The following is a 24,770-nucleotide window of genomic DNA, read 5'->3' as shown; positions in this document are numbered from 1 at the left end:
GTGCCCACATAAACCTAATGAGCATGGACCTATTCGGTGCCCAAACTTTTGCTTTTCACATAAAAATCACACAAAAAGTTTTTGGGTGACAGACTGCCACTTACTTGTTAGCTATATTAGCCTCGTAGCTCAAGTGCAAAACTAAAGAAGCAAACTTTTGGCTGATTGACATTTGGGAAGATTTTTCATCCATTGCCTTCATTTCTTATCCTCCACCCCTAAGCCCCCCCTCACCCCCCACACAAATTTCTGCGTAACAAGTGATTCTGAAGTGGTGCATTGTAGAGAAGCTTTTTTTTTGTACAGTCTGCAATGTCTTCAACACAAATATAGCCATTTTAAAAGCACCAGTGAACCTGTATGTGTATTCTGAGTTTTATACGTGATGTTTATAATCGTAAAATAACGATAAATCTAAATAAAACAGTTTTACAATGCCTTGTTTCTTCCTCTCCCAGCAATGAATGAATTAAACATTTTCAGGCCAAAACCTTCTTAAAACTATGATAAAACACCCTCTCTGTTTCTATCACCATCACTGTGAGCAGTTCTGACTCATCTTTTTACATTAAACCACTCTGGATAACTTTCTTAACATCTTAATGACTGAATTACGCAGAAATTCTGATAAATCGGTAGAATTTCTGTTGAAGGGAATGAGCTGCTGAATGCACACCGAGGACCAGAAGAACGTTAGAAATCAAAACAGGGTATAAACAGTATAATAGTCCAACAACAGTAATTACTAATTCTTTCGTTGGGCAGAGAGTGAGACATTTGGGCCGGAAATTTGTTTGAGATGCAGATGTTTACCTGGCTGTTTCACGAGATGTGCACAAACCAAACTGCACAGTTGCAATTTTCCTTGCAACTATGCAGTTTTTGTGGGAAGAAAGAATGTGTTAACTCTACCCCACCCACTATTATCACGGCTTCTTCCTTTTGAAATTTTTATTTGTTCATCTGCTGTTGTTCTTGCGAATTAGTTCATCAGGTAACTTTCCTCCTTCTGCGTCGGCGGAGCTGATGCGTGATGAAATGGAGGCATTAACGTTGGCCTGTTGGAGATCCGAGACCACCGGATCTCTTGTGACCTGTCTGGGGTGCATTTGAGTCATGCTGGCTTTTGCGCAAAAGCTGTGAATCTACACGTCACTGGCACGAAATTCTATGGAATAATAATTTGTGCACCAGTGAATCTGTGAAAATGTTCTTCAGCAAGTCAAACTGCTAACTACTCTTTCACATTCAGTGAAGTGTGGGAGTTGGCTGTTCTACCTTGATGAATCATCTCCAAGTAGACTTCTAGGCGGAAACACCTGTTTTAAGTTGTTTTAAAAGAAAAGGTTGATGAATATGAACTATTCTTCTAGTTATATCACTTCTTATGTCGCCAATGCTGCAATAGGGCTGTTAGCTTGCAGGGAAAATTAATTGACCACCAATTAGTATCAAGGCAAGGCAAGTTTAGTTATTTTATTTAATCAACCATGCATTCACCTTTAGAACTTGGTTACGGCCGTTATAATGAGAATATAGTTACACTATGCTTTTTAATAAGGGTTTTATTACTTTTTCCATTAATGGCATTAATTCATGATCTATTTAGAGTGAATTGTGCATTGACTTTGTTTTTTTCATTGCGGTGCACTAATTGGATTCTGACTGACTTTTTTTTTTTTTAAACAATTAGTGACATTGCAGCGCTAAAAATATAAACTAAATTGCATTTTTCATCCCTCAGTCATGTTAAATTGGTTATTAGTAAATTGATTATAAAAATTACAACTAGTGATGTGCAATTAGAAGTAAAAGTGAAGTCATGTAACTGGAAAAGTGTCACTTTTTTCCATTGGTTCATATTAGCATGTGTAAAACAGGGAATATATAGCAAGCAACATATATTTTAGGCAGCAAACTTCAGCTGACTTAGTGGTAAGCATTAAGACATGGACTTGCATTGAGCGTGAACTTGACTATATGCCTTGAAATTGCAGATTTAATGTGAACCACAAATGAGAAAATTACTACATATGTTATACATAGAGTGAGATTTATAAAAAATGCCAGTTATCTTCGCTTTCAGCTTAAATACTTATTAAATGAAACGAAAAAACAATATAGACCCACTAACCTGAGAACAGAGTGATCTACATCAATATGATAGTTCTAACACTCTAATATAATTGGTATCACACTGAATGCTTACAGTGTACAAGCAATAGGCATTAATTCAGTGTTAGAGAAGACATAGCTGATGATTCCCAGCGCATCTCAGTCTGAAACCATCTTTGAGAAACACCAGATCCAGCTCTGAGCCTTGTTTGCATTTGGTTAAAGTTAATTTTGAAAAAAGTGAAAGTAACTGGATTGCATTGCTTTTTGTTTGCCACTGTGTAATGTTAATTCAGAGTGGTTTGATGTGAAGTGGTTCGCTGTAGAGAAACTTAGAAACTCAATTTCTTTACAGTGGTGGTGGTGGGAACCCGAAGTCATGATGTCTACAATGCAAATACAGCCGTTTTATTTACTATCCAAACCACCAGTGAGCCTACATATGTCTTTTACATTTTTTAGGTTAATGTTGATGATAGTAAAATAGTGGTAAATATGAGAAAATAAGTTTTCTTTAGGCACTAATTTGCCTCATAATGGCCTGCATGTACATCTCCACCATTAATGGATTAAAAAACAAAATTGGTCCCACATATTGTAGATCAAAACGTGATTGGTTAATTCCACTGTCAGTTACTAATTATGTTGGTGGTCAATCCTCCTGTTTAGCTCCTGGAGGCTTAACCAGTGGAGAGCTTGCTTGGCTACATCTACCTAGATACCACACTGGGAAAAAAAAGCCTGATAAGATCATTTTCTGTTGACCATTTCAAAATTTTAGCCCTTTTTTCCCCAATGAAACCTTAACAATGGAGTAAGAGTAGTGCTACAAAACTTGCCTAGTTTAAATACAAGTGTGAAGATTACATTACATAAAATTGGACTAAAAATTACAGACATGTATTTTTTCATTTTTCAGAAATCATTTAGTCTTCTCTGAAGGCCTAGAAGGTCCTGAGGGTTCCCCACTGGTTGTGTGTTCATTCACTGCGTCATTTTATCAGATTTATTTGTCATGTATGAGGGTATTTTTGGGTTTAGACTGTAGATTAAGTGTGTAATCACAACCTATAAGCAGACAACAGCTCAGAATGTGCTTTTCTGTACATTTCTGTGTTTTTCCTGTATAATTATTACGTGTCCTGATGCAAGAAACTGTTTTTTAAGCAGGAAGTTTGCTGACGTTAATAGCATGGAATGTTGCTTTTGGACTTATGCATATATTGATAAATGCCAGTACATTATCATGAGCTATTTCATAGCCATATCACAGTTTTTTGATTCACAGTAAAATCTCTACATAAATACAAACTTCCAGGTCAAATAGCTTTTCAAAACTACTGTTTTATTAAATTATACAACCTATTTGAAAGAAATAGAATTACCTATTATTTTTATATTATTAAACTTTTTTTTTTTTAGTTCTAATAGATTTAGTTATAGTTTCTAAGCACTTGTTTAAGGGGCTCATATTTAACATTCTTCTTGTATTTAATTTTTCCCTTGTAGTCCACTTTAAACTTTATGTACCAAAAATGGTCATAATTAATTTTTACATTATCATTTTCCAACCACCAGTTCATTAGAATTAAACAGGATGTTTGTTACTGTGCCTTTAAGACCAATATAATATGAATGAACTTTGTTTTGATAGGTTGCACTGTACTGTGCCTTATTTAAAAAAAACAAAAAGCGCTCAGACCTGAAACACTTGAACTTCAATGTGAGTGGGCGGGGCTAAACTGCTGTATGCTGAACGAGTGTATATGTGTAAATGAGTTGGTCCTCATCACAGAAACAGTGGATTCAAAACAGGACTGGAGAGTAAATGACACATTTTGTAATGTTAATTGTGTTTACATATTACCTCGCACTCCTTTCTTTAAAAGCAAAGGAAATTCAATTTTCCATGACATGAACCTTTTAAGAACGTGTGCTTGCTAATGTAACTCCACTTCCATTTGTGTTCCATCGATTACTATTTCCTAAGAGTGGAGTCGAATGCGATCTGAACAAAGCGCGAGAGCATGAACGTTTGGAGGCCTTGAAAACATCATTTTTTACCACCTTAAGAAATGCCTGTGATAATTGGATGCACACATAACTTACATCTCGGAAATATGCATTGCACATTTTTGCATCACATTTAATTGTGTCACAGCTTGGAGTCTACCATAAAACACGCCGCACACAATCATAGATGCCTATTAACAAGCGCAGCACGAGGAGAAAACAATCCCGAAGTCAGATTAAGTGCCGCGCTAATTCTGCAAAACCTCTCTCTCTCTCTTTCTCCCGCTCACCTTGTTTGCTCTTGCATGTTCCTCCCCGTTAGCGTGCGACGTTAACACACTCTAATGTTCGTCCCCACCTCATCCAGAGAATAACCCTCCATCACGCTACCGACGCTCTCTTTTTTCACCCCCCTAAAGTGCAAAGGAAGATGAATTTGGGCCATAAAGGCGGACTATCACAAGGGCCTTTTATTCTAAATGGCTCTGGGGATTGGTATCCGTAAGGCTGCGGCATTCCCAGCTCCGCCGTGTTCAATCAAGTGTCCACTTAGCCGCGACCGGGAGTAATTGTCCCCAAGTGGGCCACACGCTGACCTGTTAATGTCTGCGCTGACCCTGTAACCTTGTCGGCAGGTTCTGGGGAAGGCCTGTAAATCAGTCGGGTCTTCTCCAACCTTTTTCTCCTCTTTGCTGGAAGGTCAAGAGAGGGTGCATGCAGTGGGAAGACCACTTGCTGATAATTGTCCTGCGCCGGAGAGGTCAGTTAGATGTGTCCAGTGAGCTGGCTTTCTCAATGGAAGAGTATGATGCGTCTAAATGGGTCTCGGCATTGATCTCATGTATGCCCAGGATCAGGGATTAGGGATGGACGATATGATGATATTTATCGTTATTGTGATAAATGATGCTTTTTTATGCTAATTTTATTCTTTTCCTTGCTTTTTTTTAAAATAAGAGTCTGATCCAGTATGTAAATGTTGTTAAAGTTTCAAACCATGCCGTTCACAGTCTATATATGTCATGCAAAAACGGCCTGTTTTGAGTTCACTGTGTTTGTGATGTCACAAAATCCAACACATTTACATATATGCACCTATTCAGCTTACAGCTGTTTAGCCCTGTCCGCTTATACTGAATTAAGGAGCTCAAACTACTTTGTAATTGAAGCACAACTCAGGACAGCCAATCAGAACAGAGCTCCTTTATATATATCTGTCTTAAAGATGGTCTGTTCAATGCTAAGGGGTACAAAGAGGTTGGAAAATGGTCAAGTAGAAATGAATTATGACTGTTTTTGGTACATAAAAGCACAAATGTTGAGTCGACCTCAGGAATAAAAAAATAAAATTGTAATAAAAAAAACTAGATTATGAAAGACTGTTCAACTGCAGGTTTCATTACGAAGAGAGCATAATTACACCTGTTTAGTTGGGTTTGGAGCAGTTGCAGTATCAATTAATCAATAAATCAACCTTTATTTAAACTCCGAGTACATTGAGAGAGACCCTAATTTACAACATGTAAATAATATAAATGTAAATAATGCATTTTCCCAGACTTGTTCCAGTGATTGGATCACCCTTCAGGTGCCGAGAGGCTTTACTGAACTGGGAAAATCTGATTTTAGCTACAGTGCACCAGTTTACAGTTCAACAGGATTATTTTCCAAACAAATCAGTATCATGAGATCAGACAACACGCTGTACAATATTCAATGCAAGTTTACATTTTTAGATTATTGAACATATTTTTTTAAGTGCTGCTAAAACATTTTAGACACCAGATGTAGCTTGTTTTGATTGGACTGTTTAGTAATGTTATTTTTTCTTAAAATGACACCAGATGGAACCAATGGAATATTTACAGCACAGACAATTTACAGATTTGTTCATTTTATGGGTTTAAATCTGTAGCATTCCACAATAAAACTTCACTTCAGTTAACCGCTGCAGACTTAAAAAGCTATAAACAAACCGCCTGGCAGCAGAGACCGCGCTTACACGAACAAAATGCTCATTATTTATCAAATATATCACTACAAATCTCAGTAAAACTGAAATGCAATACCACAGTAAACCACATAGACAATATATTATCCAGCCCTGCTAGACTGGTGTGGCGATACGGCAAAAATACAACATCACGATACTTGCAGACAGCCTTGCAGCCTCATGATATTATTCAACATTGCACATAGATTTACAATGTAGCCGAGCCAATACAGAGATCAGGGAATGAGAGGTTAAATAGTAAAAACATAAAAAATGTTAAACAGTAATAATAATCGTAGTAGTAGTAGTAGTAAATAAAAAAAAATGAAATCAATAAACCATTAAATTACAACATTATAGTAGCTTAGTAAATGAGATAAAATAAGCATAAATTAAAAATATAATTCATGAAATAAATAAAGAAATAAAACAATAGCTTGGCAATATCAAAATAAATAACAGAATAATAAAAACACACCAAAAAATACTTTGAAAGTTAACTAAAATCAAGCATTCCAGGCTGGAGGTGGTTAGAGAGTATGATGTGTGTATGATTTATTATGAAACAGGTTCTGGTCCTAAAATCTGATTGGCTGAGCCGTTGTAAAATCCATGATATACCATGGCTATGACCGCCTCACAGTGACTGAACACTGCGCCACGGCACGAAAACCTTTCTGCTGTTAATGGATTAATCTTTGACTCTAACGCTGATCGCACTGATGAAGTAAGAACCCGTTTTTGTTTAAACTGACAGGCTAAAAACTTATTTTCTTTACGAGAACCAGGCTGGTCTGCTAGCCAACAGGCTAAAAGAGCCAACAGCCTAAACAACTCCAACATTAATATCACAGGCTTGAATTAAAGTACTCACGATATGATTCACTGAAAAACAGCAGCATGAAAGTCTAAAGAATGTCACCTTGAGTGGCTTATATGCTTCAAATGTCCGAGTTTCAGTCAGAAGTAGCAGTAGAATCCCAAACGGCTCCGTACCCCCTAGCTAAATAGTGCGCTTTAGAATTAATAAATAAAAGAAAGAAATGGCTTCTGCTAGAATTTCTGTCATAGTACACAGCTTGTCGAGTATGAATGTGGACGAATCCCAAATGACCGTTTTTTTTTTAGCAGTATTTTGCACTGTTGGGCTGCAGGAGTCAGTATTTAAGTTCCTATGTAGTGCACTGTGTAGGGAGCAGGGAGCTGTTTGAGATTCAGCCCCAGTGTGAGAAGAAGGGCGTCGTCAGACCCACAGAAGACTCATGATGGTAATTTGGTGACCAAAAAGTACTTATAAACTGAAAGTATTTGCAGTTTAAACAGTTCTGTGTTACATATGTTCACTGTTATATGAAAAACGTACAGTGATGGGCGACCGAACGTTCTTCTTCTCATTCAGCGGTCAATGGTTGCTTAGCAACGATACCGTACTCTAAAGGAACTACATTTCTTGGCGGAATACTTGTTTATGTCAATTATTATTAATAATAACTTTTAGAATAATTAATTATCTAAATTATAATAATAATTATCTAAAACATTTTGCATTTTAATACATTTCATGTTGGCCGCCGTTTGGTAAAAGCAATAAGCCACTCGAGGCGGTGCGTAACCCACGGCCTCTCGTGGCTTATTGCTTTAGCGAACGTTGGGCCTCATTCACCAACCGAAATTTCTTCTTAAAAACTTACTTATGCAGTTTTCACGAAGATTTTGATATTCATGTTTTCTTATTTGGGATTTGTTCTTAGGTAAGAACAGAATCTACACACACTTTAAGAGCACGTCATGAATCTGACATCTAACTTTTTCTTAGGACCTGTCTGAAGTACAGATTTAAGAAGAAGCTTAAGAAGATAGTGGTGAATGAGACCCAGTGTTTACGTCGTTTGACCTCAGTTTTTTTTAGGTTATCTCACTCATAACTCATGACAAAACCGCATATTTGATAAACCTTAGCGACACGAGAAAGCAGTTTACTTTGTGCCCACCACACGCACAGCCGCAGCCGCACGTTCGGAGGCTAATTTCTTGCAGGAGACTTGACACACAAATAAGTGGCAATTATCAAACTGCTCCAAAGTGGCTGGTAACTAGTTTTCTCTTTGAAAACTGACAAGTATTGCAATTTGTGTGAGCCACGTAGATTAAGACCACATGTTGGAGCTGAGGCTGTCGTGCTGAGCAGCTGGTATGCAAAAAGCCAACAAATACACGAGCGAGTCAGAGCGCCGCTCACGAGCGTCTCGCCGTTCCTCAGAGCAGATGAAGATGTTTTGAGAGTGTTTACGGTTTCGCTGTGTGTTAAAACACGTTTCAGAGCCAGAACATTCTCTCTCTCTCTCTCTCTCTCTCTCTCTCTCTCTCTCTCTCTCTCTCTCTCTCTCTATCTCTCTATCTCTATCTCTCTATCTCTCTCTCTCTCTCTCTCTCTCTCTCTCACTCACACACACACACACACACACACACACACCCTCACACTTCTCTTTTATTCTTCTAATCACACATGGCCAACTAATGCCTGTACACATTCTGTTCTTCATTTCTTTATTACTTTTTCCTTCTTTTATTTTTCTCCCCATTTTCTTTTTTTTGTTCTTTCTCGTTTTGTTCTTTCTTTTCATTCTTTCTCCTTTTCTTTCTTCTGCTTTAATTTTCTTCTCTCTCTGTCTCACTCTTTATTTCTATCTTTTTCTTTTTCTCTTACTTTCCATCTTTCTTTTTCTCCTTCTTTCTTTCTCTTTTTTTCTTCTCTCCTTCCTTCTTTCTCTCTTTCTTTCTTTCTCTTTTTCCTTCTCTCCTTCCTTCTTTCTCTTTCTTTCTTTCTTTCTTTCTTTCTTTCTCCTTTTTCCTTCTCTCAATCTTTTTCTTATTTCTCTCTCTCCTTCCTTCTTTCTTTCTTGCTCTCTTTCTCCTGTTTCTTCTTTATTTTTCTTTCTGTCTTTCTTTCACTCCTTTCTTTTTTCTTTCTTGCTTGCTTGCTTTCTTTCTCTACATAGTCCCCCTCTTCCCTCTTCTTCTTTTTTGTGTCTGTTTCAGAGTAATAAATATGAACAGAGGCTCTGGAGTTCTGCATGTTCTGTGAGTTGGTTCTCTGTAGTAACGCCAGGAACGTAGTGGTCTAATCGGGGGGCTCTTATCTGGAGCTGCTCCGCGCCCGGCGGAGAGGGCAGGAATGTGTCCCGGACGCACACACTCGGAGCCCCTCAGCGACGGGGTTAGCGTTTGCCTAAATTCCACTCACTTGAATTATGTGGACGCGGCCGGCGGGCGTGGGAGTTTGTTGTGTCTGGTTCTGGCACAGAGAGCTGTTCAGCTGTTAGATGGTGATGATATTTTGTGATATCAGCATCCATAATTATCACGGTTTTCAAAATATACTCAAGTTGTGTGAAGCCCTGTGTGGACGTGGTTAGTTTTACATGAAGAAGTTGGGTAACCCAGCATTTCTCAGTGATTTTGTCCCTGTCTGAATGCATTTTTACATTATTAATCCTGTGGAAACAGACATACAGATTTACAAGGTGTGGAGTCACTCAAAGAAGCGTTTACTTGAGCTCTCTGTGGCCAAAATCAGGTCGATAGGTAACGTTGCTGTCCTGAACATGTAAAAATAACAGAAAAATGTTTGACTTTATGTGGCGAAGTCAAATGTTACTTAACAGAACAAGGTGAATGTTTAGGGTAAACAAAAAAAACGGCTAAATTAAATGTTTTAACCTGTTTTCTACTCTTTTCTGGAGCAAAGGTAGAGTGTAAATCTACCTTCCTATCTACTGCCTGTGTTGCCTGTGTTGACTAGTTTCCTTGACTGGTTTCTTTAATTGTGAATTATTCAAATGTAAACATTATTTTTTTGTTTTAATCTCACAATTTATTATTAATTGTTAACTCTGTCAAACCAAACATCTTGCTGGTGATACATTCAGAGACGATACTGCGTGCATTCTGACCGCCAGAGTAGTTGCAATGCATGCATGTCATAGTGAAATGGATCAGCATGTGTTATCGGAGCTTTCTGTGAGCTAACATGTTTCCTATCACTGTATAAAAGAAGCTCCATGCTGCCTTTATTGTTGGCTGCACTGTGATAGTTTCTGAACGAGTGTGCACACACTTTCAGAGATCTATTTAGAGTTATTTCTTCTTGCAAAACTACCATTTTATCAGTGAGAATTTGGTCACTGCTTTCAAATATGAAACATTGTGTGTATTAATTTTATTATAAGCTTATTGTTGATGCTGTAAAGCCTTTTCAGTGTTAATTATCAATTGAGTATTATGGAAACAGCTCCATTAAACAAAAAAGATGAGTAAAATTAACAGCTTCATAGAAAGAGGTTGGAACCTATAGAATATTAGCATCATTTATAATCGTTTTATTAATGTACACCAGCATTCGAATGGTTAGAATCGCCATTCAAAGGTGATGCTATTTTTTTTTTCATAATATAGAAGAAATTTGGTTGCAGATAAATGTGTAAAATCATAACATGTTCAAAGGTTTTATATCATTACTTGGACTCTTGGACACTGTAGGTAAAAATGAAATGTTAGATGCATCTTGAATGATGAACAGAGCTTTAGAACATTCTAAAATGACTAAGAAAGTGGTAGAACAATGATTAATATCAAGAGTTCATCATATTTCAAAAGTGGAGATCAAATCTCTTGACAGGAATGAATGCAAATAGAGGTAGGTATATATGCAGGTATATATTTCTTATCATTTAATAACATCTTTTTCTCAATTTTTTTTTTAAATATTGAATAAAACTTCTGACTTTACTGTAAATATAAAATAAAAAATACTAATATGGCAGATGTTACTCTATATGCCTATACAAGCAACAAAACTGGTTTTGAGTGATTTTAAAGCAGGTGAATCCAAACTTTTATACTTTGTTGTACGTTCCTGTTCATGTTGCTGATGGAGAAGAGTGGATGAAACGACAGAAATAGCTGCTTTTTCTCTGGCTTTGAGGGATTAATGGTCCCATCCCTGGTTGGAAGTTAAAGGCGGGATCTGGAACAGAGCGTGAACTCGACAGTGCTGTGCGAGTTGATGCCAAACAGTGTGACAACAGCGGCGGTCCGCTGTGATCTTAGGCTATCAAAATGTCATCAATACACCCCTCATCAGCTTAATGAATGGCAAATGCAGACTCTCTCTGCTCTCTCTCTCCCTCCCTCTCGGGCGCTCCCTCTATCTCCTCTCTCTCTCTTAATGAGAAGGCTCGAGTAAGTGCTGACCACTGCAAGAGGCATTTTACTATGCAAATCACGCCAACTGATGGGCAATGCAGATTTGTTAACGCTACGTGTCACTTTCTTCTGATGTCTGACAACATTCTGGAGAATTCTGACTGGCAGTGTGTGGACACAGCGTTTACGGTTATGAGTCGGGCTGCGAGTCACCAGCGTTTATTGCAAGCGCAGCGCAGATTCTGGCTGATTATTAGATGAGTAAATATCACTGAAGTCAAAAGTACTTTCTGTATGTAGTGAAAGAAAAAAAAAAATCAAATGTCGACGAGTGTTAAGATGCATTTAGGTCGTTCTGAGAACTCCTGGAATTAGTTTGTCACCATTCAGATCAACATTTGTGGTTGGATTTCATCACGTTTGTGTGTTTTTTCCTCTCTGTTTGACTCAGCCATGTTTATGTGGGTTGTGTAAATTTAAGGGACGCCCCCCGCCTTTAGAAAATGGTATCAATTCCTGTTTGTAATTTGCTGATCATCTGCATCTCTCTCTCTCTCTTTCTCTTTTTCTCTCTCTCTGTGTGTATGTGTGTGTGTGTGTGTGTGTGTGTGTCATATGATATTCCAGATCGAGTACTCTATCGTCGATGTTCACTCCCCCTTCTGTCCTGTGCTGAATTCTGATAGAAAGAATGGAATGTCAGTCGTGTCAAAGCTACTGACTAAGGTATGTTATCACCTCAGCTTGTGTTTGTTTGCTTTCACCATTCAGTTCCATGTATATGTCCAAAATCTTGTAGGCTCCTCTTCATAAACATTTCTTCTGAAATGAAGGGTATTAATAATGAGTTTGTCCCCCTTTGCTGCAGTAACGGCCTCTACTCTTCTTGGAAGGCTTTACACTAAATGTTGAACGTTGCTGTGAGGTTTTGATTGAGCATTAGTGAGGTCAGGTACTGATGTTGGATCAGTTCTGGAACTCCAGTTCATCCCAAAGGTACTGGATGGAGCTCCATCACTCAGAAACATAGTTCCACTGCTCCACAGTGCTGGGGGGCTTTATATATTCTTTATAGATTCTTTTTCTGAAAGATATTGCAGTTTCAATTTAAATGCTATTATTGTCTACATATTAACTCCAGTGGCCACTTGCACCGAAAGTCTTAAGAGAATTTCCCTTTGTAGCCGTATGCAAAAGTTTGTGCGCCCCTGGTCAGACAACATATTGTTGATTTTCTAAGTGAAAATAAGTGAACATCCCCTACAGAGAACACACTTCTCCACATTGTAGTTCATAGTTACTGATAATTTGCTGAATTTAACAAATATGGTGGGGGCAGTGGTGTGGGGGTTATTTAAGTGGTGTGGGGGTTATTTAAGTCAACAAAATATTGCGTTTTGTCTGTGGGTTCTTTGCATATGACTGTACCTAATAGGTTTCAGCATTTCAGCTTTTCACAGGTATGAAGTTTTTATATTGAAATTTACAGCTTTACATTTATACTTTGAGTAATAATATATATCATACTTTCAGTATAAATATATAACTTAAATACTTAAAATATTTTATGCAAGGGGCCACAGGCCACCTTTGCAAAGTAAACTAGCACATCCCTTTTTTGGTCTTGAAGCTCAAACGCTGTAGAGTGCCAGGCTACCAGTTTGCAAGCTCTGCATTATTAGGTTAAAGTTCCCCACTTAAAACTTGTTAACAATTTTGAAAAATGTGGGACATAATTCAAGCTGACCTCTTGGCAGTGGGCTTAGGGAGGGTTTTACAGAGTGAGCAAAATGCCTTTTTTTTTTTTAATGCTGCTCTATTTATTGGACATGATGAGAAAATTAGCCTGATGGCTTATTGTGCATGTCGCAAGAAGCCTAAATAAACTTTATGCTGTCAAGTCTCACGGTTAGGTTACCACAAGACTTGCGTCTTTTGCCTTTGCTGTGGTCTCACGGCAGTAAATGTAAATCTCATAGTGTGCGAAGGTTGGTTTACCGTAAGCTGCACATCAGCCAGTACTGGGATCAGATAAGAGTTTGCAGTGCACTGACCATTTTTGGTGCATAAAACCACACAAATGTCATAAGTGGACTTCAAAGGAAAAAAATAATGACATACAAGAAAAATGTAGCATATAGGCCCTTTAAGGCCTTGGACAACTGCTGAATTAAACATCCTCTGATGGGAGGAATAAAATACAGAATATATCGCTGCTGTCAGAAAAACCTCATGTCTCCAAATTAGTAACTTTACAGGAGAAGGAAAAAACATACTTTACTTTTAATGTAAGTCAATAGAAACAGACTTTTTTCAAAGTAATTTTGGGTTGTTTCTTTTGGTCCGTTCATCATGAAATTCACAGACAATGTAAAAGGCAACAGGCATTTTCAGATTATGTCAAAAACTGAAAAATATTTTTTTATTTCTAATCGTGAACACCAGTGTTTTAGGGTCTGTATGCAGTTCAATTCAACTGCTCATGCTTCTGTGTGGAGATTAAGCTTCGTGTGTGCAGTTGAACGCTTGTATCAGCAATAGGTGCTTCTTAAAATAGCTAAATTAATTTAAAGGCCTGGCTAGACACTTTTGAACATAGTGTGTCCTGACCAGTATTGCAATTGTGATTTAAATGCCATTATTTTCTATGAATTGTGGCTCAGTGGTCAATTGCATAAAACATCTGAAGTGAATTCTGGCCCTCAATTTTCCATCTACCTTAAGTAAACTACCAGGGAAACTTTAATAGTGGAAAGTGGGGAAAACATATTGACATAAATATGCAAAAGTTTGTGTGACTCTGTTCAAATTACATATTTTGTTTGTTTTTTTATGCTCCATACAGTAAATGTTGCTGAACTACTGGTAATCTTAGCCGTCCTCTGTGAAGCATTTCCATTTTTAAACTTCACTGAAACCCACACACCCGTCCAAACTTCCTGTTTACCTATTCTTCGTCTCTTTCCGGACTTTTTGGACGTGCAAACCACATTGGTGGGCTGTGGTTCAGTGGTCTTTTTGCTCTAAAGGCATTCTCCAGCTCGCCTTAGTCACTGCTGACCTGCCTTGCGTGTCAGCAATAGCCTATTTTTATGCATCAGTCATTCACTATTCTTTGTGCCGCCCTGCATACTTTTTCTGCGCTGTCGTTTTGGTTCAGTGCCAGCCAGGCTGCCAGGCCCACTGACCCTCCACCCCCCCCCGCCCCAAACTCGCGCACCCTCCCCGATGGAGAAGCGAACGTGACATTTGTGCCGAGGTAATGGAATCCACGTGCAATTAAATCCCCGACTGTGAAGAAGACTCTATCGGCGCCTCCCTCCGCGCTCATCCCTCCATCCTCTCCTCCACCCGCAGTCAGCAGGAGGGAAGCGAGCCACGGAGACGGAGCAATCGCAGCACGCCTCTCTCCTCGCATCTCCATGTCAGCTTTTGTTTTTAGAGCTCCTCTCCGAAAAAGCACTCTCTCCTGGCAATTAATTACGGTAAATGTCAATTAAAACAAAAAAAAAAATCAACCCCCCTCCTCTTCCTTCCTGCCTCAAAACAATAATATAGTTGGGGAATTAAATTTCAATTATAAAAATTACGTTAGAAGGGGGGCGACGTTAACGTCGCTTTAATGAATTGCGCTGAAGGTGACAGTTGTTATTTTGCAGGCGGCGCGGGCGACCCCTGGCTCATGGTGATAGAAATGCGAAGTGGAGGATGGAGGGAGGGAGGGAGGGATGGCAGAGAGAGGGAAAGGAAGAGGAGGAGGGGGTTATATTCCCATGCTGCAGCAGTGGCCACTACACTTAACGCCTCATTTGCGGTCTTGTGGTGGGCAGTGGCTTGAATCATTGATCTGTGCCAATGAGGAGAAGCTTCGAGCCCTTCAGTCTCCCCCTCTCTCTCTCTCTCTCTCTCTCTCTCTCTCCCTCCCCCCCCCTCTCTTTCTCTCTCTCTCTCTCTGTGGTCTGTTTCTTTCTTTTTTATTTTTTTTATCTCTCCATCCCCCTTTTTCTCCCCTTTCTGTCTCTCACTGTCTCACTTCTGCTTGCTCTGTTTCGCCCACTCTTGTTCTTTCTTCTGTCTCCCCTCTGTCTTTCTCTGTCTCTTTCTTTTGCATGCGCTACTCCTCCTTCTCCTCCTGTCTTCTTTCTTTCTTTACTTTCTTTCTTTTTTATCTCTCTTTTACTCCTTCACTCTCTGCTCGCTCTCTCTCGCTCGCTCGCTCTCCCCTTGTGTGCTCTTCTCCTCTCTTTCTTTGTTTTTTCTTTTTTCCTCCTTTTCTCTGCCGTTTTTTCTCTCTCCCCTCTCTCTCTCTTTCTTTTGCACTCCTCATCCTCCTCTCTCTCTCTTTCTTTCTTCTTTTACTCCTTCACTTTTGCTTGCTTCTTGCTCTGTCTTTCTCTCTTTCCTTCTCTCTCTCTCTCTCTCTTTTTCTCTCCCTCTCTCTCTCTCTCTCTCTCTCTTTTTCTCTCCCTCTCTCTCTCTCTCTCTCTCTCTCTCTCTCTCCCCCTTGTGTGCTCTCCTTTTTTCTTTGCTTCTTTCTTTCACTCTTTACTCTGGCTTACTCTCTTGCGCTCTCTCTCTCGCTCTCTCTCTCTCTCTCTCTCTCTCTCTCTCTCTTGCTCTCTCTCTACCTCCTTCCCTTGTGTGCTATCCTTTTCTCTTCTTTCTTTCTTTCTTTCTTTCTTTCTTTCTTTCTCTTCTTTCTTTTTCTTTGTTTCTCTTCTTTCTTTTTCTTTCTTTTTCTTTCTCTCTTTCTTTCTTTCGCCCTCTCTTCCTCCTTCACTCTTGCTTACTCCTTTGCTTGTTCTCTCTCTCTCTCTCTCTCTCTCTCTCTCTCTCTCTCTCTCTCTCTCTGCTGATGATGCGTTTGGCCGGCGGTGATGCTCCAGGCTCCTCTTCCTCACTCCTTCACATCTTTGGTGAGGGATCTTTGCAGACAGAGACAGTAAAGCAGGGGAGCGCGCTGCAGGCCAAGAAGCAGCTTCCTGGAGGTCTCTCCAAACTAGAGCTGCACGATATTGATAAAGGTCAATATCACAATACTTTCAGTACACTGTCACAATATCAGATGAGAGTTAAGTTAGCATTAATAAAGTTAATGGGTGCTACTGCTCTGTTGCCGCATATACGTTTTAGAAAGCTGACAGCTTGTTTTGACAGTATTGTAAATGCTAACCAGACAGGAAACACATTTTCAGAAGGGAAACCTGCTGTTTATTTCATTTTTCTTCATTTTAAAAACAAGCTGAGGCACCGATCAAATGACTTATACTGCTGTGAAGTGTCGGGTCATAAATACCATGAGTAAAGTACAAAATGGAATAAAACAGAAAAGAGAAATTGTTTTTCAACAATTGATGTGACGCTCATTGTCAAGTATATCACTAAAAATGCTAATACTGAAAAGCAATATAACAATATTCTAATATAGACAAAATATAGCATAGGCCTTCTTCAAAAGGCAGCGCTAGTTGGAGATGGGAAGGGTGCAGGAGGTTTTAGGTTGGGTGGGACACAGTGAGGATTTCCAGTTTGGGTGGTCAGGCTGGGATCTGGCCTACTGCCCCCTCAGCACACCCTCTTGGTCTCGGGCACAGGGTCTGGACATCAGCCCTGAGCACGGAAAGGAGGGGCGTTCACACATCCTCTAGATAAAGCGAATAAAAGAAAAGATCCAGCTGAAGTGTGAAGATAGACTAAGCTTTAGGGACTGATTATTTTGTCCTTTTCTCCAAATGACATAAATGTTACAGACTCCAATACAAAAAAAATTAGATACCTGCTGATCCAACATTTCTTCTGTCCTCATTTTGCTGCAGTAACAGCCTCTACTCTTCTGGAAAGGCTTTACACTAGACGTTGTTGTGAGGTTTTGACTGCATTCAGCAAGAAGAGCATTCAGTTACTGATTTTGGATGATTAGTTCTTGATCACGAGTCATCCCAAAGGTGTTGGATGGAGCTCCATCACAGCCTAGTGCCTGGGTACCTTATACTCCTCTAGCTGACACTTGGCATTGGGCATGGTTCATGTGTGGCTGCTCCAGAGCGTCCAGTTCTACTGGCAATGCTTTGCAGTGGAGATTATACATGCTGAAACCTAAAAGTATGCTAATTCACTCATTAGAAGTGCTGTCTGGATTCTTTCAGACAGATACCAGTGAGTTTTAACTGTGCATTTAGGGCCCAGTCCCATTTCACCCCTCGTCCTTACCACTTAGCCCTTACCCCTCTGTTTTGCGCTTTCACGCCTAGGGGTAGGATGTCCCGATTTTTGTTGAGATAGAGGGTTAGGGCGAAGTGTTAGAGCTACATTGCCCTCCAAACTGTTTTCAGAGTGTTACCAAAAAAAAAAACGAAAAACCCGGCATGATGGCTGGGCAAACCACAAATGTGAGAATTTTCTCTCTTAAAAAATATGATAACTGTTTATTATCTTAATGTCGTTTCAATGTATTATGGTCCTTTTCTTCATAACAAGCATAAAAAATCGCTAATGGTATGCTAATTTCTCGGTAGCTAGCTAGCTACATTTCCCCTTCCACCTTAAATAGTCCAGCAGGTCTGACGCCTGAAGCGCCAGAATATAACCTCTGCTCCATTTAAGGTGGAACGGGAAAATTTGAACGAGAAGCTGGTGAATATCTGACTTCAGCTTCATATCACTGAAGAATTAGGGGTGGGTGATGTGTAGGGTCGCCTACAGAGCAGCGCTAGTAGCTGTTAATGAAGTAATGCTCTATTTTATTTGAGGGTCCCATTTCATAGGGAAGATTTCAACCACTACGCTATGTAACTCAGTTCAAAGGGGCAAGGAGACACTCGAAAACGAAGGGTAGGGGTAATAATAAGAAATGGGATTGGGCCTAGGTGTAGTGATATTTAAATAGTCCACTTAATACATAGAGGCTAAGTGTGTTTGCTTTGCCTGCTTTGCATTTAGTTCTGCCACTGTCTTTAGCCCACTGTATTATCCGTGTTATTTATTTACATCTGGTCTCAGGATGCCACCAATTATTCGTTGTAGAGAAACATACAGATTTCTTTACAGTGGCTGTGATGGGAACCAGGGTTGCAATATGCACCACCTGAATAGCCATTTTAAGTCAAGACCTTCTCTCAAAACTAGTGTAAAAAAGTCTCAGTCATCAGGCAGGAACTTTGTGATTTAGCTTTTTTATGTCTGGTTACTATCACTACTGCTGTTTATGGCTGAGCAATTTAGGGAAATAATTGTGTTGTTTTTTGGTTTATTTTTCAGACCAGTATTGTGATTTTGGGTCCCACTTAAGTGTCTCTAATAACTGTGTAGTTACACATGAATAACATATGCAACACCACTGTAACTACTGATGATTTAGTCAGTGTTACAGCTGGATTACAGAAGTACAGCCTGTGTAATTACACATGTGTATCAACTTCAGTTTTGCCTCATGTAATTACACAAGTCTTTTTGATACACTACAGAAGTCTTTTCCAGCAGTTAAAGGAATTATGTTTTACATAACATTAATTTTATGTTTTGCATAATTACTGTGGTATAACTGTGTTGTAACAAGGTAACTTAATCACATTACATTGATTTAATACCATTCTGTTATTTCACTGTACCTATATAACAACTGCACAGGAACGTTCCTGTAGTGCAGTGTTAAAGTTACACTTTAAAATAAGTGGACAGTTCTGTGTAGTTGTTATGTAGGTACTGTGTAATAATGAAGTGGTAATAAAGACATTGCTTTGGGGGAAACTGGTTATAATGTCACAGCATCTGTAACAGTGACTATCATTAGTTGTTACATTGTTACATATGTTGTTCGCATGTAACTACACAGCTATTAGAGACACTTAATATAAAGTGGGACCTGATTTGGATTTAAATTGAGGTTATTTTCTATAAATTGTGGCCCAGTCTTGTTTTTTTGGATGAGAAGGCCAGCATATTAATTCTGATTCTGTCTTGAGGCTCAAACACTGAACGTATTGTGTCAGAATGCCAGTTAGTTTGGGTTGTGCTATCATGTACACATCATGTAGATGTTTATTTGCTTCATCTTACAAGTGCCATGTTATTAGGTTAAACGTCCTCATTTCAAACTTGTGGCTATAATTAAAATAACTGATTTGAAAACTGGGTTCTTTCAAATTGTGATTTAGATATATAAACACCTTCACTCGACTCAGAGGGGTGTGTGCTTATGTTCTCTATGTCTTGCCGGCGTTTCATTACATAACTTGTGAGTGTAAGTGTGTATGTGTGAGTGCAGGGAGACAATGAGTAATACCTCCCAAAATAGATAGGTTACCACGGCTTGTTCTGTAGCTGGGCTGAAGGTTAATTTGCAGCGAAAATAAAATAGACTTCTCTATTTCCTCGTCACCCTCTGAGGACAATAAACCTCACACTGCCTCAGCAGCTTCTAGCTCCCGGCGTTGGAGTAGCCTTTAGACCTGTCCGCACATACCAACATTTCCATCTCATCCCACCCTCTTCCATCTAATTATTATTATTATTATTTTTATATTTTTTTTGTTCTCAACTAATAGAAAGATCTCAGGCCTAGGGAGATGTGTTGGGCCTCGATGCTCAGGCCTCGTCTTGCTCCAAATTAGATCAGTCTGACAGATAGACCAAGCAAATTGGTCTAATTGTATAATTGCCTATCCTCGTTCAGTTTGGCAGAAAAGTGGAGCGATTTGGGAGCAGATTGAAGCGAGTTATGGCCTTTAGTTGCTTATTTGTGGCTGTGAAGTGGAGGGAGGCGTACAATTAACAGCGTCCAGCTCGCCTTGGGCTGGAGAAGTGTACACACAGTGTGTACACATACTTGCAAAGCACCCCACAGGCATGAAAACCCAAGTACTGTGAGATATTGCCCTTTTCTTTGCGTCTACCTCACGGGCTGTTTGTTCTCGAAGTTGGGTACGCTCTTTACTCGCCGGGCCTGCGGCCTTTTGACCGGGCGACCGGAAACTTAACACTCACTTAGCTGCAGTTTAACACACGGTCCACTTCACCCCTCAGCCGCCCATTAGATCACTAGCCTGACTGAATCGCCTGCCCCTCAGTGCCTCAGCTGTAATACGTGCCACTCAGAGTAGTTTGTATCTGCCGCCTCTGTATTACCACACAGTCATTTCAACGCAGTCCTCTCTACTTAGAGAACACAGGGTTCCTGTGGACTCTTAAAAGTCTGATGGTCTTTAAATATAAGTAAAATGTCTGAAAATGTCCAGGTATGTTTTAAAGGGCCCATAGCATCCATTTTTCCCAGAAGTCTATATTTGTTGAGGTTTTATGTGGCAAAATTGGGTCATATTCGCTTTGACATGGCCATTTTCCAACCTCTTTATATCCCTTAGAATTAAACAGGCTGTTTTTTGCTACTCTTCTTTCAGGCTTATATATCGTCGCTGTCCAAAAAACATGTATCTCTAAAATAGTAACTTTACAGGAGAAGGCAAAGCCTTCTTAAATTCTGAATGATACATCATGACATTTTCGCAGTTTTAAAAGGCTGTGTTCAGAGAATGTAGAAAATTAAAAATGAACAAAAATGGAGAGTTTTTCTTTGGACAGTGATGATACATAAATGAGCGCTGTTCTGAGGCCTGTATTATGGCTTCTTCAAAAAAACACTCGGAGCTGAAACACTCCTTAGAACTTCAGCCTGAATGGGTGGAGCTAAACTGCTGTAGACCGAATAGGTAGATATATGTAAATGAGTTTGTTCTCATGACATCACAGAAACAAAATCAAAACAGGCTGTTTTTTCAGCTTGTTGTACATAAATTGTCTTTAAATATATATTAAATGTAATAAAATGTCTGAAAATGTCTTTTATGCTGTTAGAGGTGTTGTCCTGGTATATTTTAAAGGGCCCATATCCTACATTTTTCTTGTATTTTCTTTTTCCCATGAAGTCTTTTTTTGAGGTTTTATGCAACAAAAATAGTGATAATTCACTTTGACATGACCATTTTCCAACCTCTCTTTGTCCCTTAGAGTCTTCAGGATAGTAACTTTACAGGAGATGGCAAAACCTTTTTAAATTTCAAATCATTTTGGTGAATTTCTTTAGTGTCCATACATTGCAGCATGTAAAAGACAGCTGTGTTCAAAGAATGTAGAATGACAAAAATGGAGAGTTTTTCTTTGGACAGTGACGATACGTAAATGACCGCTGTTCTGAGGTCTGTGTTACGGCTTCTTCAAAAACCACTGAGAGTCAAAACACTCATTAGAAGTTCAGCATGAATGGAGAGCTAAACTGCTGTAGACCGAATAGGTAGATGTATGTAAATGAGTTTGTTCTCATGACATCACAGAAACAGTCAATTTAAAACAGGCTGTTTTTGCAGCTTGTTGTTCGTAAATGGTCTGTATGGACTGAGGTGTTTACGGTATGTTTTGAAACAATGTTTACATACTACCATCCCATTCAGTTTTCCATGTGGGCCCTTCAGTGAAACAGTGGTAACCGTATCAAGCCGGATCCATTTCTGATCCTTTGTTCCTTTTTCTGAGCAACATGCTGCCAAAAACATGCACAAAACACAAATCACAGCCGGCTAAAAGCGAAACTAGTGCAGAAACGTTCTGCTTTACTGACCGTGCCGGGTGGTTCTGGTGTTAAACCACTGTCAGCGGAAACAGCTCAAAACTGCGAGAAAGAAGCGTCTACTGGGTTCGCATCAGTTATATGAAATCGTAGCACATTCACAACACGATAGGATGTTTTTCCACACAAATAGTCAGAAAACAAAGCTGTCAGTTTAGAGTGTTTACCATGATAAGCAAAAGTTTGAAAACCACCAGTACAGTTACGTATTTTTGTTGATTTTCTAAGTGAAACACATTCCCTGCAGGGAGTTGCTGAATTATGCTAATAAGCAACTGAAATACATGACTGTGTAAGTACAACCATTAAGCTGTAACAATACACATGAGACAAACATGTGCAGTGGTCTTGATCAAAATGATCAATTTTTTTAGAGGAAAATAGTTTTAACACATCAGCCTGATAGTAGAATCTTTGTGTGGAGAAAGTCTGGTTGAAGTTCTTCTCCAGACTTTCTCCACACAAAGATTCTGCATTGAGTAACTTTGAGTAACTTTGAATGCAGAGATTTGCAAAGAAGTGACTCAAATGATTACAGTCTAAAACACGTCAGACAGCTTTTGAAAAAATACTTCGCCAGAAAGAAAAAGGTGAGTTTAGAAAAAAAAATGTTTGTTTTTTTGATTTCCCAACACAATAAGTATCACACAGATGTCTTAATACTTTTTGGGTCCATGTATGTCTTAAAGTGAACTAGAAATCAAAGTGGACCTTTTCTTTTGTCCTGATATTCCATGTATCTGGTCATATTAGGCATGATTCATCACATCTTATCATTATGAAAAGACTACATTCTTGTGTTCTTCTATCAGCGTAATTTCTTTTGCTCTGCCTCTAAAACTCCAGCTAAAACTATATTATATTAATTATAATATAATTAAAACTATATTAACCGATAATATTGTGTTTCATCTCCCCCTCATGAAGAGAAAATGCTCAGTTAGCTCAGAGACCCTCCCTGATACTGAGTTACGTCTCAGTGGAGAATGCAGTGTGAATTACATTGACTTTAAAAACTGCTCCTAGGAAGTTTTATCTGGCTTTTGAAAACTTTGAAACACAATAAATAACAATGTAAATGTGGTGTATTTTGCTTTTCGTGGGGTTTTCTGATTTCCTCATTGCAAAATCAAATTAGAAAAACAAAACAGGCATTTCCCTTTGGTCAGTTGCTCATCGATGCATTTATCCATTTGTTGCACATCTCGTAATCACTGAGTGTGTTTACATGCACTTAATAATCCGATAACTGCAGAAAATCAGATTTTGTCAGTAATCCGATAAACGCAACATTTACATGCACTTGATTAATCAGATAATGGGAAACTCCAGGTCTAGGTCTGCATAAGTCAGGCAAAAATCTGATTTCTGCTTTGCAACCAGCCAATAAGCTCACAGAAGACAACGTGATGTAAACGTAACATAAAACTCGAACTTCATGCTGGGGCTTTAAACATCGCACCACTTTACCTGAAAATATGAACATACATCATCTAGAAGATGAATAATATTTAATTCCTTTATTTCGTGTTTGGTTTTGGCACCGCTCCAAAAGTGTTTTGTTGCCATCTCGTGCCAACGCTGCTGGTACCGCCGTCTGTCTTCGCACATGCGCCGACTGAGAAATCCGAAAGAAATCAGAGTAAGAGTTCACATGCACTGAGAAATCTGATTACTGAGCTAAAATCCAGCTCTCTTTATCAGATTTCTTAATCGGATTTATAGATCGAAGTATGCTGTTCACATGACCGTTTGAATAATCGGATAACTGCAGAAATCCGACTATTAGCATTATCCGATGATTGGATTATTGAGTGCATGTAAACGCACTCACTGACCAGTGGCTCATGTAAATGTGATGTATTTTGCTTTCTGTGATGTTTTCTGATTTCCATCATGATCATGCAGAGCCTTTAAATCTCCACCCACACCTGTTACTAATTCACAAGTAACAAAAGTTCCACAAATTCATTCTTTAAACGTAGTCACAGCGAGCCACAACGCTCACCTCTCTGACTTTAGTCCACTTTGGGGGCATGTCGAGCAAGTTCAGCTGTCCAAGCAGCGTTTTAGACTAGTTCTGTGCTCCGATGAAACATGGCTGACAAAAAAGTCTAATAATCCTTTTAAAAATGTGAACAAAAAGTAAAAATCTCCTGCTAACGTCTCTTAACACTCTGTCTTTTTAACACTCTGATTGGCTGCTGCCTGGTAAAATTTGCTACCCGCTTGCGAAGCTGAGAAATGCTCAAGATTTATCGCACTATCTACGTGTTTTGTGCCACTGATGCTCCAGTATTCCCCCAAGCACAACTGCCACCTTTCTCTGTAGAAATGAATGGGAGGTGAAATTGAAATTGCCTTGCTTTGCTGTGATGTCAGTACAGCATTAGATATGTTTACAGCTTAATTTACAAATGCTTTTACTGAAGATGTCATTAAAACACATTTCACATAAATATCTACTGATGGAATTTGGAAACTGCCCACTGACTTTGGTTACAGGTGTGTTTCCAGTCATTGTTTTTTCTAAGTACAGAGATTGTCAACGCTGATGAATCGTACAAAACAGATAAATCAGATGGACATTAGGATAAAGAAACTGGCATTTTACTTTGGTCAGTTGCTCATCGATGCATTTATCCATTTGTTGCACATCTCGTAATCACTGATTAGTGGCTCAGAAAACAGATTTAGTTATAAATTCTCATTTTTGTCACTTTTCAAAAGCTGAAAATGACTTCTAAGGCACTCAGCCTCTTTACATGTGTGTGGAGAGCCGAACGCTGATGGGGGAATAGTCGGCAGATGTGTCTAATGATACTA

At 39.0% G+C, this 24,770-nt stretch overlaps 1 protein-coding gene across 3 annotated transcripts in view; it reads left to right on the top strand.

Moving 5' to 3' along the window:
- The window catches only part of foxp1b (forkhead box P1b), a 285,913-nt gene that overhangs the window by 14,300 nt on the left and 246,843 nt on the right, over positions 1-24,770 (top strand). For all 3 annotated transcript variants that reach the window (XM_036571539.1, XM_036571533.1, XM_036571534.1), the window contains exon 3: positions 11,954-12,052. The gene's annotated coding sequence lies outside the window, so the exon portion shown is untranslated. The remainder of the gene's footprint in view (positions 1-11,953; positions 12,053-24,770) is intronic.

This window comes from Colossoma macropomum, unplaced genomic scaffold (genome assembly GCF_904425465.1).
Source record: "Colossoma macropomum unplaced genomic scaffold, Colossoma_macropomum, whole genome shotgun sequence".
Taxonomy (NCBI): Eukaryota; Metazoa; Chordata; class Actinopteri; order Characiformes; family Serrasalmidae; genus Colossoma; species Colossoma macropomum.
The sequence above is the reverse complement of the archived record's forward strand: the minus strand, read 5'-3'. Positions and strand labels throughout refer to the sequence as shown.